The sequence below is a fragment of the Gallinula chloropus genome, assembly GCF_964237585.1.
Source record: "Gallinula chloropus genome assembly, chromosome: 20".
NCBI classification, from domain to species: Eukaryota; Metazoa; Chordata; class Aves; order Gruiformes; family Rallidae; genus Gallinula; species Gallinula chloropus.
The window spans coordinates 53,150-71,705 of NC_140105.1; the positions used below are offsets into that span (position 1 = coordinate 53,150).

At 54.4% G+C, this 18,556-nt stretch overlaps 2 long non-coding RNA genes across 4 annotated transcripts; both read right to left on the reverse strand.

The window, feature by feature from the left end:
- Positions 1-3,449: 3,449 nt before the first annotated feature.
- LOC311199322 lies at positions 3,450-7,807 on the reverse strand. 2 transcript variants are annotated; one of them, XR_014617754.1, is made up of 4 exons: positions 7,489-7,807; positions 5,401-5,638; positions 4,536-4,632; positions 3,450-3,686 (listed from the first exon to the last, which is right to left on the reverse strand). It is a non-coding gene; the product is annotated as an uncharacterized lncRNA (long non-coding RNA). The 2 variants fall into 2 exon arrangements; XR_014617755.1 differs by lacking the exon at positions 7,489-7,807 and having other exon boundaries at positions 5,401-6,296.
- Positions 7,808-11,432: 3,625 nt separating this feature from the next.
- Positions 11,433-15,860, reverse strand: LOC311199524. 2 transcript variants are annotated; one of them, XR_014617767.1, is made up of 4 exons: positions 15,553-15,860; positions 13,465-13,702; positions 12,601-12,697; positions 11,433-11,750 (listed from the first exon to the last, which is right to left on the reverse strand). It is a non-coding gene; the product is annotated as an uncharacterized lncRNA (long non-coding RNA). The 2 variants fall into 2 exon arrangements; XR_014617768.1 differs by lacking the exon at positions 15,553-15,860 and having other exon boundaries at positions 13,465-14,360.
- Positions 15,861-18,556: the final 2,696 nt, after the last annotated feature.

Genomic DNA, 18,556 nt, shown 5'->3' on the forward strand with positions numbered 1-18,556 from the left:
AGAAAAGGTAAAGGGAAGCAAAGAAAATCACAGCAGCATGGGAAAGAGATGGGGGCAGGGCAGATGGGGCCAGTGGCACTGCCTGATCCTCAACAGCTCATCCCCTGGCCTCCCTCAAAGCCCTTTCCCCAGGACAAAGGACAAGCAGATGCAGCCAGGAGGTCAAAGGCTGCAGGTGTTTATTCAGCATGGAACCAGTCCTGGGAGTCACTTTGTTCCAGAGGCCACTCCAAGGTACCTCAGCACTCGTTCCCAGAGCTGTGCTCCGCAGTCCAGTGGGAAACGGACAGCTGGCCTAGCAGGCTGCTGGAGATATGGGCTGCTATGCCAAGGTGGAAGACGCTACCAACAATTGAGGAGCAGAACACTAGAGTACAGAATGTTAGAAAAGTGGTGCCAGTGTGATAGCTGGGCTGTAGCAAGAAAGCAGGACATGGGGAAGGGGACGGCCAGAGAAAGATGGAGACAGGGAGCTTGTCAGATACGGAGAAAGAAGCAGCAGGCAGATAGGAAGAGAGGCAGGAAAAAGTCCATACTGTCTTAGACAGGTAGAGGAAAAAATTAAAAAATAGGGACAGTCAGTCAGAGAGAGATGAACAAAACAAGTAAGCAAAAATAGCCACAACCAAAGTAAACCCTGTCCTGGTTCCAGCCAGGACAGAGTTAAGTTTCACAAGGAGCCAGCACAGTTGACCTGAGGTGGCCCAGACTGCTTTCCATACCACGTGACACTACACCACCCATAAAAGGGGCAGGTCAAGGAGGAGTGGGGCTGTGTGGTGCTGACACAGTCTGTGTGTGGTCCAGCATCCATGAAGTACTCTAAGTTATCAGAGGCTGATATGTTTTCTATGTTTGTCTATGTTTTCGGTCACAGACTCTGTTGTTGCTCCCCTCACTGTGCCGTGTCCGTAAACTCACCTTATCCCAGCCCGTGACGCCTTTGTGTGTTTCTCCTGGTTTAGTAGAGGACAGGTATGGTTGGACTCCATGATCTCAAAAGTCTTTCCCAACCGAGTAATTCTGTCATTCCTGCTGTGGTAGGGGGGAGCGAGCGGCATGTGGAGATCAGCTGCTGCCTGGGGCTGAACCAGGACACCCTACAAACTGCCAAAACCCACAAGCACACACAATCCACCAACGCAAAAACCAAAAACCAATTTAAAAAAAAAAACCAAAAAATTTACACAAACCCTAGACGCAAATAAACACACAAACCCCAAAAAAAACTCACAAACAACAAAAAAACTCCACACAAACCCTCAACTCACCTAAAAAAAAAAAAATTCAACCTCTCCCAACTCAACCTCGTCCCCGAGCACACACACAAAACAACTATGACATACTAAAGAGCAGAGAGGGAGCAATTGATGACTGGGAAAAAGAAGCTAGTAAGACAACATAAAACCCTACGATATCTCTCCAGTAAAATGGCCGTCAGACATCTTCCGAGCATAAAGATGAAGTTGTCTGTGGTACTTCGGGGGTAAAATGGCTGTCCGGGCATGGCGGCGCCCATCTCCCTGCGGCTCCGGCGGAAAAATGGCCGCCGGGGGGCTTCCGGGCATGGCGGCGCCCATTTCCGTGCGGCTCCGGCGGAAAAATGGCCGCCGGGGGGCTTCCGGGCATGGCGGCGCCCATCTCCGTGCGGCTCCGGCGATTAAATGTCCGCCGGGGGGCTTCCGGGCATGGCGGCGCCCATCTCCGTACGGCTCCGGCGGTTAAATGGCCGCCGGGGGGCTTCCGGGCATGGCGGCGCCCATCTCCGTGCGGCTCCGGCGGAAAAATGGCCGCCGGGGGTCTTCCGGGCATGGCGGCGCCCATCTCCGTGCGGCTCCGGCGGTTAAATGGCGACCGAGGGGCTTACGGGCATGGCGGCGCCCATCTCCGTGCGGCTCCGGCGGAAAAATGGCCGCCGGGGGGCTTCCGGGCATGGCGGCGCCCATCTCCGTACGGCTCCGGCGGTTAAAAGGCGGCCGGGGGCTTCCGGGCATGGCGGCGCCCATCTCCGTGCGGCTACGGCGGAAAAATGGCCGCCGGGCGGCTTCCGGGCATGGCGGCGCCCATCTCCGTGCGGCTCCGGCGGTTAAAAGGCGGCCGGGGGGCTTCCGAGCATGGCGGCGCCCATCTCCGTGCGGCTCCGACGGAAAAATGGCCGCCGGGGGGCTTCCGGGCCCCCGTTTGGGGGCGCGAGCTTGGGGGGGCTACACAGCACAGCTGCCCCGTTCGGGAAGCTAAGCAGGTACCAGCTCGGTCAGCGCCCGGATGGGCGACCTCACCCCGTGTTCGAATCCCCGCACATGACAGTGACCGCCCCCCCCCCGCGCGCCCCCTCCCAAAATCTGCCCCCTCGAGGGAGTCCCATCGCCTTCGGGGGTTCCCCGGACCTGACAGTGCCCCGGCCGACCCCGCGACGGGCGGCGGAACCCCCCCCCCTCACCGGGAGGGAGCGGCCGCCCCGCAATGGCGGCGTCCCTCGTTAAAGCGCCCTGCCGCTCGCGCTGCGCCGCCCTGCCGCAGTCCGCACGCAGCGGGCTCTGCGCGCACCCGCGCAGGAACGCGGCGAGTGTGCACGGAGGCAGCAGAACGCGGCGGCTTCCGTGCGCTGCGCCACCCGGGCGCAGTACCGCTGCGTGTCCGCAAGGCGGCAGCACCGAGGACCCCTGTGTTCGAATCCCCGCTCGGGCCTTTCCGCCAGTGCTCGGGCCTTTCCGCCAGTGCTCGTATCTCTCCGCCTCTGCTCGTATCTCTCCGCCTCTGCTCGGCCCTTTTCGGCTCCCCCTGCCCCACTAATTACCCGTCTGCCGCTGACCTGCGCTCATTAACAACCCCCCATCTCCTCCAGCGAATTCAACCCCCCTCCCAACCCTACTGCGACCCCTCTGAGAGCCCTCGAACCCCACCCTGGCCCCTGACCCCCTAGAAGACCCCCCAAGGAACCCCCAACACCCCAAAAATAGACCCTAGAGAGACCCCCCCAGAACCCCTCAGAGACACACCCCCCCCCCAAAGAGCCCCCCCACGATCCCCTAAAAAGGCCCTTAGGGCCCCCCAACTCCCCAAAGAGCCCCCCCAAAAAACCCAGACCCCCCAAACAGACCCCATAAAGAACCCTAACCACCCCCCAAAAAACCTGAGACTCCTTAAAGACGCCCCCAAGCCCCTCACATCCCCCCCAAAATGAGACCCCATAAAGATCCCCTCAAAGAACCCCACACCCCCCCTTAGAGAACCCCCCCCAAAAGCCCTAGACCCCACCAAAAAGAGACCCTGTAAAGACCCCATCGTCCCCCAAAAAGAGCCAACCGCCCTGACTCAGCTGCTGCCAGCCCCATCGATGGAAAGATGCCACAACAACAGTGGCCTTGGCCACGCTTTCTTGGAAACAACTGGTTCCCTCATCACCTCTGAATAATAAAAATTCTAAGGCATTTTACAACAATGTCCAATACAACAGTAAACTGCTGCCAAGTATAACCCAGAAAATTGTCAGCCGATTCTCCTCTGTCGAAACCGTTGCCAGCTTTGGGCTGAGATGCCTCCAAGGTTTGGTCACCTTCGTCTTCAGCCAACATTGCCAAGTCTCTTGGCTGTTCTTCTGGATCCCCTGGAAGAAGACTGGTGACTGCCTGGAGAAGTGACTCAATCTGCTCTTCTGTTAGTCTTTCCTCACTTTCTTCCACCATCTGCAGGTCAAAAACCAATACATTGTTATTCAATCCATACTTCCTTCCTCAGCTCCAAACAGGAAGACTCGGCCCCAGTAAATACTGCTTTCAATGGATGCAAGACGTAGCCTGAACTCATCACAAAAGCATTTTACAAAGTGGAACTCTTGTAATATTGATAACAACACAAAACAAAAAAGCTCCCTTGTTAGCCACGACAGCTGGCATGCCACAGTGAGACCCTGCTTCTGTTACAAGGAGAACACCACGCTCAGAACAGGCTTTCCTCCTAAAGCCTCTCAGCCTAAGAAAAACCAAACCAAAATACCCAAAGAATTCCCACAAACTAGAAACCCCCACAAAGCCCAAAAACCAAAGAAGCCACAAACCCCCATTAAAGACACACACAAACCCCAGACCCCACAAGAAAAGCTGCGGGAACTCAAAACACCACAGAAGCCCCTAGCCCTCCCCCAAACCCGCAACCCACAGAACCCCAAAGCCTTCAAAAGGCAGAGAACCAAAACCCCCCCTTAGAACCCCAGTTAAAAAAAACAAACCAACAGAAAAACCTCACAAGCCCACACTAACCCCACAAATCCCAGACCCTGTAAAAAAACCAACCCACCCAACCCCTATAGCCACAAAAACCAGGAAAAAAAAAAAAAAATCAGTAAAACTACAAACACCTTACCAACCTCCTTGGCTCATTTTCTGAGAGGAGCCTGCACCAGCAGACAGACTAACACATTTTACTCCTAAACTCGGTTCTCTGCGTTCTTTCTCTGCCCCTTCTCTACATCCTTTTCTTTCAACTTCCTCTTCCTACCCACAAGGCTGTCTAAACCAATGGATAGAAACACTAACCCAGGTAACAGTACATCCAGTTCAGATAAAGGCAATGAAATCACCAGCGCCGATACTACGACCTTCTTACAGGTACCACAAGCTCCCAAGAACTCACCTGTAACAGGAAAAGAGGAGAAACCATAGAGACCTTAAATGCAATACGCCAAAACCCGAAAGAGACTTATTCTTGTATATTGAATGTTAAAATCACATGCATAATTACTGAATTCTTTACAGCTGAAAAAATATTTTTAGAAGACGACCCTGACAGTCTACCTGCAACTGCTGCAAGATGTCTATAATAAACCCCCACAATTTTCTGTAATTAAAAAAAAAACAAAACAAAAAAAAAAACAGGAAAGAATGCAATCAATCATCCAGGTAATTCTGAGTTAACTGATGCCCTGAATGGGACAAGTCGAACCCAAGCTAACACCAGCCAGTTTACTGCAATGCTTGTCTAGCATACACGTATATAAATCAAAATGACATGTGGCTAGAGGCCAGGTGCAAAAAAAATAAGACATTTGCACACCACAGCAGACAACCTGCCGAGGGCCACGATATGATATGCTGCAGCAGAGTCTTGTGGCTGTTCGCTCAAACACGCTGGTGGAATAGTCTGCATAACCGGCCCTGTGCACGATTTACATGGGGTTTTCTAAGCTATGCCTGATGTGGCTAAGGGATTTTTACTGGGCAATCCTGGTTTAAGACCAGTCTCGGCTCCTAAGGAATGCCAGCCAACAAAGATGTTTTCAGCCGTTAACAAGAGGAACAGAAATCCAACGACGAGCTGCTGCTTTTAAAACGTGGAGTCATCATTGTGACAAATGGCACCACACAGATCTCTGTTAACACATTTGTAGACAAAGTGGAAGACCTGGGGTTGGGGACAGCTGTGCAACTCAGCCTTCATTTCCCGAGGGCAGGTATGCTCCGTCAGCTGCTGCCAGGTGTCGTCGACAACAAGAAACGGGCTGCACTCTGCCGGCTTGTCCACCTCGAACTTCTCAGCGCAGAGCTGGCGAACATCTTCGGTGGTTATAGACAGTCTCACCAGGAAAGATCTTTCCTGTACATCCACAGTACACTCCCTGGAACGCAACATGAAGGTGGTTCTGTAGAATGAGAAAACACACATCAGCAACTCAAAAACCCCAACAGCTGAAGCGTCAGCAACAAACCTGTCCCCACACTGAGACTCACCCCCGCGATTCCCACGCCCGACAGCCACCTCGCCAACTGCAATACTGGTGGCAAAACTGTGGCAAGCGGAACAGAAATTCCTAAGCCAACACCCTCCTTTCCTCATATTACACTCTAACCCTGCAATTACAGCCAAACAGGACTTGTCCTGCCGAGCAAAACCAGGAAACAAAATGCAGTGAGGCTAAGCAATGTCTGAGGCAGCAGGGTCGAGAGATGGTGCTGCTGCACTACTGCCACAAAACAGGCACCTCCTATGGCCGTGTCAGTCAGAAGGAATAAGAAAAAAGCCTCTGCCAGTGGCAGCAAACGGTGCTGATCCCCAAGTTACTGCGTGATAAGCCATCTGCATTCTTATGCTGCAGCACGCAAAGTGTTTTAGGGTGCTTCAGTCCAGTCAGGACACTTTCATTGCATTAAACCGGTGACAATCTGGGGTCCGAGCCCGATTTAACCGGCTTTCCCATGACAGCTTTTTTTCTTTTTTACAGTAAGGCTTAGAGGGAAGCAGAAAGAAAGCTTCCTCGGCAACATTAGGCTAAACCCTAATGGCAAAAGCCTCGTGGCAAAAGCTGGACCTTTTTTCTGTGTTGAAACTGACATGTTCTTACAACTCCGATAACATGGAAAAAGTCTAAGTGCACCCTACAAGGAAATGCAGTTCTACCTTTCAGAAAGCATTTAAAGAGGAAAAAAAACCAAGCAACAACTGGGGGAAAAGCAACCACAAACATCTTTTGAACACATGAACAAAGCAAGCTGCTGTAGTGTGCTTTTTTAAAAAAAAAAAGACATTAACTGTGGTTACAGACTGAAAAAGATACAATTAAAGGAAGTGGAAAAATGGCACAGTGAGAAAGACCTGTTTATCAACTCAGCGGGTGCCAATGTCTGTATGCTAAACCAATCAGGCACGCTAAATCACAATGGCAAAGATGTACATTGCACAAAAGCAAGCCAGCAAAAGCTACCATTGAGAAGGTGGTTCTACCACTTAAGTTCCAAGAAGCACTCTTATCTTTAACAAAGTATTTTTACAGCTTGCAAACTGAAACACTGAAGCTTTGCAGCAGCATTTAAACGAGGTCAGGACTGACCCTGACGAAACAGGGCCTATCCGTTTCTGTTACCGGGGTGAAGCAATTATGAAAAATCAGCCCTAGAGGAGGAAAATCAAGCTGCAGTTTTAGTTCCTAATGTATGTAACACACAGATGTTTTTAAAAGCACGCGCTTTAGACAGACGGGACTGCTTCGAGAAGAGGCTGAAGCTCCCACAAGCACTCCTAACATATACTAAGTATCAAAGTTATTTATGGAGCGGCAGAAAATTGTACTCAATCATCCTCACAATATGGCATTTTTTGCCTTTTCATCCTAGAGACGGAGGGAGGATGAAGGCCTTCCGGGGTCCGAGAGCTGATAAAACTGCAGGAGCCCATCACAAGTGTAGCTACCACATTGTTAAGTCACGATGACTCCCCCTGCTCGATCGAAAATATCTCACCTCATAAGGCAGAGTCCATCAGTAGATTCCCAGGTCACACAGGCCTGCACTCTGCGAGCTGAACAGCTTTCTGTACTTCCACTTTACAGCGGAACCATGAGACTCTCTTGTTATGCTACTGATGTTGCCAACTTTAGGACCACCCTTGGATGGATTTCTACTCCAACAATGTCATCAAAATCTGCGCTGTGAAGAAGAACCCACCTTCCCTAGTCCTTTGCTTCATTTTAAGAAAAATAAACGAATGACAGGTTACCTTCTCCATGCAGAAAACACAGATCCATCGATTCCACCACGTACTCAACTTCAGTATCCAGCTCCAGCATGTCACACCTACTCACCCAGTGTGATAACACAGTCAAGAAGTCATCATTTTCATTCAGCCTCCCTGAGACAAAGGGAATAGAGACAGTCAGAGACAAACTGCGCTTTCCTTACCAGCCTCACCGTTTGAAAGGAAAGTGTTGCTTCGCTGCCTTCGCTGAGAAGTACATCTGTATTACTCTAGATCCTCCTGTAACCAGTGCGCAGCAAAGTGGGTGTCACCTGACACTGGCTGGACAGGACGCCAATGCCAGCTTCGTCCCATACTCTCTAGCGAGCGCAAATCTGACGATGCACACTTTGAGGCGTGCTCTCCTCAGGCAGCAACTCTGTCTTCTGCAGGATCTGCTGGAGATGCCCCTCGTTTCATGAACTGCTGCCAACAGCACCTGCATTTATGGAGAATAAAGCATATTCAAGGGCCAGCTTGCTGTCTGGGACAGTGAGATATAGAATGAAAAAAAAAAAAAAGAACACCAGACAACAGGCTAGAGAAATTTTTGGAGAAAACAAGACAGGTGCAGATCACGACAAAGAGATGGAAAAGGAAAGTAACTGCAGTGGCCTGCAGGACAGAGATGGAAGACGAAAAAAGGAGGAAGAGAAAGCAGGAAAAAAGCACAGAGAGAAAAAGAAAAGGGAGAGGGAGATGAAGAAAGAGAAAGGGAGAGAAGAAAAGGGAGCAGGACAGTACAATAGAGAAGTACAGGCAAGGGGAAAAAAAAAAAAAATCAGAGGAGTAGTAAGAAAGGGCAGGGGTCAGTGGAGGGCTGGGAAGGACCAAGACTCACAAGAAGGACAACAGGTTCTGGATGGGTAACCACCCAACTCTTAAACTTTTGGGGACTTAATGGGTACAAGGTATCCAAGAAGAAAGCTCAAATAGCAAGCCAAACAGTAATGTCTCCAATGGGCTTGGACATTTCACAAGGGCAACAAAGGCTGACAAGGAAACAAAAGGCAGAGCAGAACCTGTGCTCCATTTTCATTTACCATAAAAAATTATAGAAACCCCGCGAGCCACGGAACCCCCAAAAACCCAATTAAAACCACAAAAGAAACCCAAACCAGAAAACCAGCAAAAGACCAGAGCAAAATAACCACCGAGCCGAAGAAACCAGCAAACCCGGAAACCCCAGACACCACAAGAACCCCCGATAACCACTGAACGCCACAGCAGCCACAAGAGAAGCCCTAAGCCCTCCTCTGCCAAAACAGCCCCGCGAGACAGAAAACCCACAAGCCGCAACTAGAGAGAGACACAGACCCACGCAAACCCCCAAATCCCCCCAAACCTGCCAGCCCCGCGGCCCGGACACGCTCAGACTGACCGGAAGAGTCCAGTCGCGCCCCGCCCCGCCGGCCCCTTCGGTGCCCCGTGTCTCCCGTGCCGGCTGCTCGGGGAACGGGAGCTCTGGCCCGGCCGCACCCCCAAGCCCCCGCCGCGACCCCCTCCGCGCACTGCCCGCGCGGCGCGGAGCCCCCCCTCCCGGCCCAGACACCCCGCCGGACGCCGCGGAGACACGTCCCGGCACGGACCGGCGCCGGCAGAAGGCCGGCCGCGGCTGGGGGGGGGGTGGAAGGCGCGGCGCCTCGCCGCCCGCGCGCCCCGCACCGACCCCCGGCCCGCCGCGACCACTCGCGCCGCGACCCGCCGACCGCCCGGCCCCGGCCGACCCCGCGACGGGCGGCGGAACCGGAGCCTCACCGGGAGGGAGCGCCGGCATCCCGACGGGCCCCCTCATCGCCCCGGAAAGCACGGGCAGGCTCCTCGTGGCAGCTCCGCGGTTATACTGCCCGGAAAGGAGCGGGGCATGCCGGGATATACTGCCCCGGAAAGGAGCGGGGCATGCCGGGATATACTCCCCCGCAAGGGAGCGGGGCATGGCGGCGCCCATCTCCGTGCGGCTCCGGCGGAAAAATGGCCGCCGGAGGACTTCCGGGCATGGCGGCGCCCATCTCCGTACGGCTCCGGCGGTTAAATGGCGACCGAGGGGCTTACGGGCATGGCGGCGCCCATCTCCGTGCGGCTACGGCGGAAAAATGGCCGCCGGGGGGCTTCCGGGCATGGCGGCGCCCATCTCCGTACGGCTCCGGCGGTTAAAAGGCGGCCGGGGGGCTTACGGGCATGGCGGCGCCCATCTCCGTGCGGCTACGGCGGAAAAATGGCCGCCGGGGGGCTTCCGGGCATTGCGGCGCCCATCTCCGTGCGGCTCCGGCGGTTAAAAGGCGGCCGGGGGGCTTCCGAGCATGGCGGCGCCCATCTCCGTGCGGCTCCGACGGAAAAATGGCCGCCGGGGGCTTCCGGGCCCCCGTTTGGGGGCGCGAGCTTGGGGGGGGGCTACACAGCACAGCTGCCCCGTTCGGGAAGCTAAGCAGGGACCAGTTCGGTCAGCGCCCGGATGGGCGACCTCCCCCCGTCTTCGAATCCCCGCACCTAACAGTGCCCCCGCCACGTGCGCCCCTCCTCCCAAAATCTGACCCCCCCCGAGGGAGTCCCATCACCTTCGAGGGTTCCCCGGACCTGACAGTGCCCCGGCCGACCCCGCGACGGGCGAAGGAAACCCCGCCTCACCGGGAGGGAACTTTCGGAACGCTGCGGCTTCCGTGCGCTGCGCCACCCGGGCGCAGTACCGCTGCGTGTCCGCAAGGCGGCAGCACCGAGCGATCCCGCGAGGGGGAGGGGGGGGGGGGGCGGTACCGGCGCCTCTCCGGGAGGGAGCGTCCGGTGACCTCACAGCTTCCCCGTCCGGGAAGCTAAGCAGGTACCAGCTCGGTCAGCGCCCGGATGGGCGACCTCACCCCGTGTTCGAATCCCCGCACATGACAGTGACCCCCCCCCCCCGCGCGCCCCCTCCCAAAATCTGCCCCCCCGAGGGAGTCCCATCGCCTTCGGGGGTTCCCCGGACCTGACAGTGCCCCGGCCGACCCCGCGACGGGCGGCGGAACCCCCCCCTCACCGGGAGGGAGCGGCCGCCCCGCAATGGCGGCGTCCCTCGTTAAAGCGCCCTGCCGCTCGCGCTGCGCCGCCCGACCGCAGTCCGCACGCAGCGGGCTCTGCGCGCACCCGCGCAGGAACGCGGCGAGTGTGCACGGAGGCAGCAGAACGCGGCGGCTTCCGTGCGCTGCGCCACCCGGGCGCAGTACCGCTGCGTGTCCGCAAGGCGGCAGCACCGAGGACCCCCGTGTTCGAATCCCCGCTCGGGCCTTTCCGCCAGTGCTCGGGCCTTTCCGCCAGTGCTCGTATCTCTCCGCCTCTGCTCGTATCTCTCCGCCTCTGCTCGGCCCTTTTCGGCTCCCCCTGCCCCACTAATTACCCGTCTGCCGCTGACCTGCGCTCATTAACAACCCCCCATCTCCTCCAGCGAATTCAACCCCCCTCCCAACCCTACTGCGACCCCTCTGAGAGCCCTCGAACCCCACCCTGGCCCCTGACCCCCTAGAAGACCCCCCAAGGAACCCCCAACACCCCAAAAATAGACCCTAGAGAGACCCCCCCAGAACCCCTCAGAGACACACCCCCCCCCCAAAGAGCCCCCCCACGATCCCCTAAAAAGGCCCTTAGGGCCCCCCAACTCCCCAAAGAGCCCCCCCAAAAAACCCAGACCCCCCAAACAGACCCCATAAAGAACCCTAACCACCCCCCAAAAAACCTGAGACTCCTTAAAGACGCCCCCAAGCCCCTCACATCCCCCCCAAAATGAGACCCCATAAAGATCCCCACACCCCCCCTTAGAGAACCCCCCCCAAAAGCCCTAGACCCCACCAAAAAGAGACCCTGTAAAGACCCCATCGTCCCCCAAAAAGAGCCAACCGCCCTGACTCAGCTGCTGCCAGCCCCATCGATGGAAAGATGCCACAACAACAGTGGCCTTGGCCACGCTTTCTTGGAAACAACTGGTTCCCTCATCACCTCTGAATAATAAAAATTCTAAGGCATTTTACAACAATGTCCAATACAACAGTAAACTGCTGCCAAGTATAACCCAGAAAATTGTCAGCCGATTCTCCTCTGTCGAAACCGTTGCCAGCTTTGGGCTGAGATGCCTCCAAGGTTTGGTCACCTTCGTCTTCAGCCAACATTGCCAAGTCTCTTGGCTGTTCTTCTGGATCCCCTGGAAGAAGACTGGTGACTGCCTGGAGAAGTGACTCAATCTGCTCTTCTGTTAGTCTTTCCTCACTTTCTTCCACCATCTGCAGGTCAAAAACCAATACATTGTTATTCAATCCATACTTCCTTCCTCAGCTCCAAACAGGAAGACTCGGCCCCAGTAAATACTGCTTTCAATGGATGCAAGACGTAGCCTGAACTCATCACAAAAGCATTTTACAAAGTGGAACTCTTGTAATATTGATAACAACACAAAACAAAAAAGCTCCCTTGTTAGCCACGACAGCTGGCATGCCACAGTGAGACCCTGCTTCTGTTACAAGGAGAACACCACGCTCAGAACAGGCTTTCCTCCTAAAGCCTCTCAGCCTAAGAAAAACCAAACCAAAATACCCAAAGAATTCCCACAAACTAGAAACCCCCACAAAGCCCAAAAACCAAAGAAGCCACAAACCCCCATTAAAGACACACACAAACCCCAGACCCCACAAGAAAAGCTGCGGGAACTCAAAACACCACAGAAGCCCCTAGCCCTCCCCCAAACCCGCAACCCACAGAACCCCAAAGCCTTCAAAAGGCAGAGAACCAAAACCCCCCCTTAGAACCCCAGTTAAAAAAAACAAACCAACAGAAAAACCTCACAAGCCCACACTAACCCCACAAATCCCAGACCCTGTAAAAAAACCAACCCACCCAACCCCTATAGCCACAAAAACCAGGAAAAAAGAAAAAAAAATCAGTAAAACTACAAACACCTTACCAACCTCCTTGGCTCATTTTCTGAGAGGAGCCTGCACCAGCAGACAGACTAACACATTTTACTCCTAAACTCGGTTCTCTGCGTTCTTTCTCTGCCCCTTCTCTACATCCTTTTCTTTCAACTTCCTCTTCCTACCCACAAGGCTGTCTAAACCAATGGATAGAAACACTAACCCAGGTAACAGTACATCCAGTTCAGATAAAGGCAATGAAATCACCAGCGCCGATACTACGACCTTCTTACAGGTACCACAAGCTCCCAAGAACTCACCTGTAACAGGAAAAGAGGAGAAACCATAGAGACCTTAAATGCAATACGCCAAAACCCGAAAGAGACTTATTCTTGTATATTGAATGTTAAAATCACATGCATAATTACTGAATTCTTTACAGCTGAAAAAATATTTTTAGAAGACGACCCTGACAGTCTACCTGCAACTGCTGCAAGATGTCTATAATAAACCCCCACAATTTTCTGTAATTAAAAAAAAAACAAAACAAAAAAAAAACAGGAAAGAATGCAATCAATCATCCAGGTAATTCTGAGTTAACTGATGCCCTGAATGGGACAAGTCGAACCCAAGCTAACACCAGCCAGTTTACTGCAATGCTTGTCTAGCATACACGTATATAAATCAAAATGACATGTGGCTAGAGGCCAGGTGCAAAAAAAATAAGACATTTGCACACCACAGCAGACAACCTGCCGAGGGCCACGATATGATATGCTGCAGCAGAGTCTTGTGGCTGTTCGCTCAAACACGCTGGTGGAATAGTCTGCATAACCGGCCCTGTGCACGATTTACATGGGGTTTTCTAAGCTATGCCTGATGTGGCTAAGGGATTTTTACTGGGCAATCCTGGTTTAAGACCAGTCTCGGCTCCTAAGGAATGCCAGCCAACAAAGATGTTTTCAGCCGTTAACAAGAGGAACAGAAATCCAACGACGAGCTGCTGCTTTTAAAACGTGGAGTCATCATTGTGACAAATGGCACCACACAGATCTCTGTTAACACATTTGTAGACAAAGTGGAAGACCTGGGGTTGGGGACAGCTGTGCAACTCAGCCTTCATTTCCCGAGGGCAGGTATGCTCCGTCAGCTGCTGCCAGGTGTCGTCGACAACAAGAAACGGGCTGCACTCTGCCGGCTTGTCCACCTCGAACTTCTCAGCGCAGAGCTGGCGAACATCTTCGGTGGTTATAGACAGTCTCACCAGGAAAGATCTTTCCTGTACATCCACAGTACACTCCCTGGAACGCAACATGAAGGTGGTTCTGTAGAATGAGAAAACACACATCAGCAACTCAAAAACCCCAACAGCTGAAGCGTCAGCAACAAACCTGTCCCCACACTGAGACTCACCCCCGCGATTCCCACGCCCGACAGCCACCTCGCCAACTGCAATACTGGTGGCAAAACTGTGGCAAGCGGAACAGAAATTCCTAAGCCAACACCCTCCTTTCCTCATATTACACTCTAACCCTGCAATGACAGCCAAACAGGACTTGTCCTGCCGAGCAAAACCAGGAAACAAAATGCAGTGAGGCTAAGCAATGTCTGAGGCAGCAGGGTCGAGAGATGGTGCTGCTGCACTACTGCCACAAAACAGGCACCTCCTATGGCCGTGTCAGTCAGAAGGAATAAGAAAAAAGCCTCTGCCAGTGGCAGCAAACGGTGCTGATCCCCAAGTTACTGCGTGATAAGCCATCTGCATTCTTATGCTGCAGCACGCAAAGTGTTTTAGGGTGCTTCAGTCCAGTCAGGACACTTTCATTGCATTAAACCGGTGACAATCTGGGGTCCGAGCCCGATTTAACCGGCTTTCCCATGACAGCTTTTTTTCTTTTTTACAGTAAGGCTTAGAGGGAAGCAGAAAGAAAGCTTCCTCGGCAACATTAGGCTAAACCCTAATGGCAAAAGCCTCGTGGCAAAAGCTGGACCTTTTTTCTGTGTTGAAACTGACATGTTCTTACAACTCCGATAACATGGAAAAAGTCTAAGTGCACCCTACAAGGAAATGCAGTTCTACCTTTCAGAAAGCATTTAAAGAGGAAAAAAAACCAAGCAACAACTGGGGGAAAAGCAACCACAAACATCTTTTGAACACATGAACAAAGCAAGCTGCTGTAGTGTGCTTTTTTAAAAAAAAAAAGACATTAACTGTGGTTACAGACTGAAAAAGATACAATTAAAGGAAGTGGAAAAATGGCACAGTGAGAAAGACCTGTTTATCAACTCAGCGGGTGCCAATGTCTGTATGCTAAACCAATCAGGCACGCTAAATCACAATGGCAAAGATGTACATTGCACAAAAGCAAGCCAGCAAAAGCTACCATTGAGAAGGTGGTTCTACCACTTAAGTTCCAAGAAGCACTCTTATCTTTAACAAAGTATTTTTACAGCTTGCAAACTGAAACACTGAAGCTTTGCAGCAGCATTTAAACGAGGTCAGGACTGACCCTGACGAAACAGGGCCTATCCGTTTCTGTTACCGGGGTGAAGCAATTATGAAAAATCAGCCCTAGAGGAGGAAAATCAAGCTGCAGTTTTAGTTCCTAATGTATGTAACACACAGATGTTTTTAAAAGCACGCGCTTTAGACAGACGGGACTGCTTCGAGAAGAGGCTGAAGCTCCCACAAGCACTCCTAACATATACTAAGTATCAAAGTTATTTATGGAGCGGCAGAAAATTGTACTCAATCATCCTCACAATATGGCATTTTTTGCCTTTTCATCCTAGAGACGGAGGGAGGATGAAGGCCTTCCGGGGTCCGAGAGCTGATAAAACTGCAGGAGCCCATCACAAGTGTAGCTACCACATTGTTAAGTCACGATGACTCCCCCTGCTCGATCGAAAATATCTCACCTCATAAGGCAGAGTCCATCAGTAGATTCCCAGGTCACACAGGCCTGCACTCTGCGAGCTGAACAGCTTTCTGTACTTCCACTTTACAGCGGAACCATGAGACTCTCTTGTTATGCTACTGATGTTGCCAACTTTAGGACCACCCTTGGATGGATTTCTACTCCAACAATGTCATCAAAATCTGCGCTGTGAAGAAGAACCCACCTTCCCTAGTCCTTTGCTTCATTTTAAGAAAAATAAACGAATGACAGGTTACCTTCTCCATGCAGAAAACACAGATCCATCGATTCCACCACGTACTCAACTTCAGTATCCAGCTCCAGCATGTCACACCTACTCACCCAGTGTGATAACACAGTCAAGAAGTCATCATTTTCATTCAGCCTCCCTGAGACAAAGGGAATAGAGACAGTCAGAGACAAACTGCGCTTTCCTTACCAGCCTCACCGTTTGAAAGGAAAGTGTTGCTTCGCTGCCTTCGCTGAGAAGTACATCTGTATTACTCTAGATCCTCCTGTAACCAGTGCGCAGCAAAGTGGGTGTCACCTGACACTGGCTGGACAGGACGCCAATGCCAGCTTCGTCCCATACTCTCTAGCGAGCGCAAATCCGACGATGCACACTTTGAGGCGTGCTCTCCTCAGGCAGCAACTCTGTCTTCTACAGGATCTGCTGGAGATGCCCCTCGTTTCATGAACTGCTGCCAACAGCACCTGCATTTATGGAGAATAAAGCATATTCAAGGGCCAGCTTGCTGTCTGGGACAGTGAGATATAGAATGAAAAAAAAAAAAAAGAACACCAGACAACAGGCTAGAGAAATTTTTGGAGAAAACAAGACAGGTGCAGATCACGACAAAGAGATGGAAAAGGAAAGTAACTGCAGTGGCCTGCAGGACAGAGATGGAAGACGAAAAAAGGAGGAAGAGAAAGCAGGAAAAAAGCACAGAGAGAAAAAGAAAAGGGAGAGGGAGATGAAGAAAGAGAAAGGGAGAGAAGAAAAGGGAGCAGGACAGTACAATAGAGAAGTACAGGCAAGGGGAAAAAAAAAAAAAATCAGAGGAGTAGTAAGAAAGGGCAGGGGTCAGTGGAGGGCTGGGAAGGACCAAGACTCACAAGAAGGACAACAGGTTCTGGATGGGTAACCACCCAACTCTTAAACTTTTGGGGACTTAATGGGTACAAGGTATCCAAGAAGAAAGCTCAAATAGCAAGCCAAACAGTAATGTCTCCAATGGGCTTGGACATTTCACAAGGGCAACAAAGGCTGACAAGGAAACAAAAGGCAGAGCAGAACCTGTGCTCCATTTTCATTTACCATAAAAAATTATAGAAACCCCGCGAGCCACGGAACCCCCAAAAACCCAATTAAAACCACAAAAGAAACCCAAACCAGAAAACCAGCAAAAGACCAGAGCAAAATAACCACCGAGCCGAAGAAACCAGCAAACCCGGAAACCCCAGACACCACAAGAACCCCCGATAACCACTGAACGCCACAGCAGCCACAAGAGAAGCCCTAAGCCCTCCTCTGCCAAAAGAGCCCCGCGAGACAGAAAACCCACAAGCCGCAACTAGAGAGAGACACAGACCCACGCAAACCCCCAAATCCCCCCAAACCTGCCAGCCCCGCGGCCCGGACACGCTCAGACTGACCGGAAGAGTCCAGTCGCGCCCCGCCCCGCCGGCCCCTTCGGTGCCCCGTGTCTCCCGTGCCGGCTGCTCGGGGAACGGGAGCTCTGGCCCGGCCGCACCCCCAAGCCCCCGCCGCGACCCCCTCCGCGCACTGCCCGCGCGGCGCGGAGCCCCCCCTCCCGGCCCAGACACCCCGCCGGACGCCGCGGAGACACGTCCCGGCACGGACCGGCGCCGGCAGAAGGCCGGCCGCGGCTGGGGGGGGGTGGAAGGCGCGGCGCCTCGCCGCCCGCGCGCCCCGCACCGACCCCCGGCCCGCCGCGACCACTCGCGCCGCGACCCGCCGACCGCCCGGCCCCGGCCGACCCCGCGACGGGCGGCGGAACCGGAGCCTCACCGGGAGGGAGCGCCGGCATCCCGACGGGCCCCCTCATCGCCCCGGAAAGCACGGGCAGGCTCCTCGTGGCAGCTCCGCGGTTATACTGCCCGGAAAGGAGCGGGGCATGCCGGGATATACTGCCCCGGAAAGGAGCGGGGCATGCCGGGATATACTCCCCCGCAAGGGAGCGGGGCATGGCGGCGCCCATCTCCGTGCGGCTCCGGCGGAAAAATGGCCGCCGGAGGACTTCCGGGCATGGCGGCGCCCATCTCCGTACGGCTCCGGCGGTTAAATGGCGACCGAGGGGCTTACGGGCATGGCGGCGCCCATCTCCGTGCGGCTACGGCGGAAAAATGGCCGCCGGGGGGCTTCCGGGCATGGCGGCGCCCATCTCCGTACGGCTCCGGCGGTTAAAAGGCGGCCGGGGGGCTTACGGGCATGGCGGCGCCCATCTCCGTGCGGCTACGGCGGAAAAATGGCCGCCGGGGGGCTTCCGGGCATTGCGGCGCCCATCTCCGTGCGGCTCCGGCGGTTAAAAGGCGGCCGGGGGGCTTCCGAGCATGGCGGCGCCCATCTCCGTGCGGCTCCGACGGAAAAATGGCCGCCGGAGGGCTTCCGGGCCCCCGTTTGGGGGCGCGAGCTTGGGGGGGGGCTACACAGCACAGCTGCCCCGTTCGGGAAGCTAAGCAGGGACCAGTTCGGTCAGCGCCCGGATGGGCGACCTCCCCCCGTCTTCGAATCCCCGCACCTAACAGTGCCCCCGCCACGTGCGCCCCTCCTCCCAAAATCTGACCCCCCCCGAGGGAGTCCCATCACCTTCGAGGGTTCCCCGGACCTGACAGTGCCCCGGCCGACCCCGCGACGGGCGAAGGAAACCCCGCCTCACCGGGAGGGAACTTTCGGAACGCTGCGGCTTCCGTGCGCTGCGCCACCCGGGCGCAGTACCGCTGCGTGTCCGCAAGGCGGCAGCACCGAGCGATCCCGCGAGGGGGAGGGGGGGGGGGGGCGGTACCGGCGCCTCTCCGGGAGGGAGCGTCCGGTGACCTCACAGCTTCCCCGTCCGGGAAGCTAAGCAGGTACCAGCTCGGTCAGCGCCCGGATGGGCGACCTCACCCCGTGTTCGAATCCCCGCACATGACAGTGACCCCCCCCCCCCCGCGCGCCCCCTCCCAAAATCTGCCCCCCCGAGGGAGTCCCATCGCCTTCGGGGGTTCCCCGGACCTGACAGTGCCCCGGCCGACCCCGCG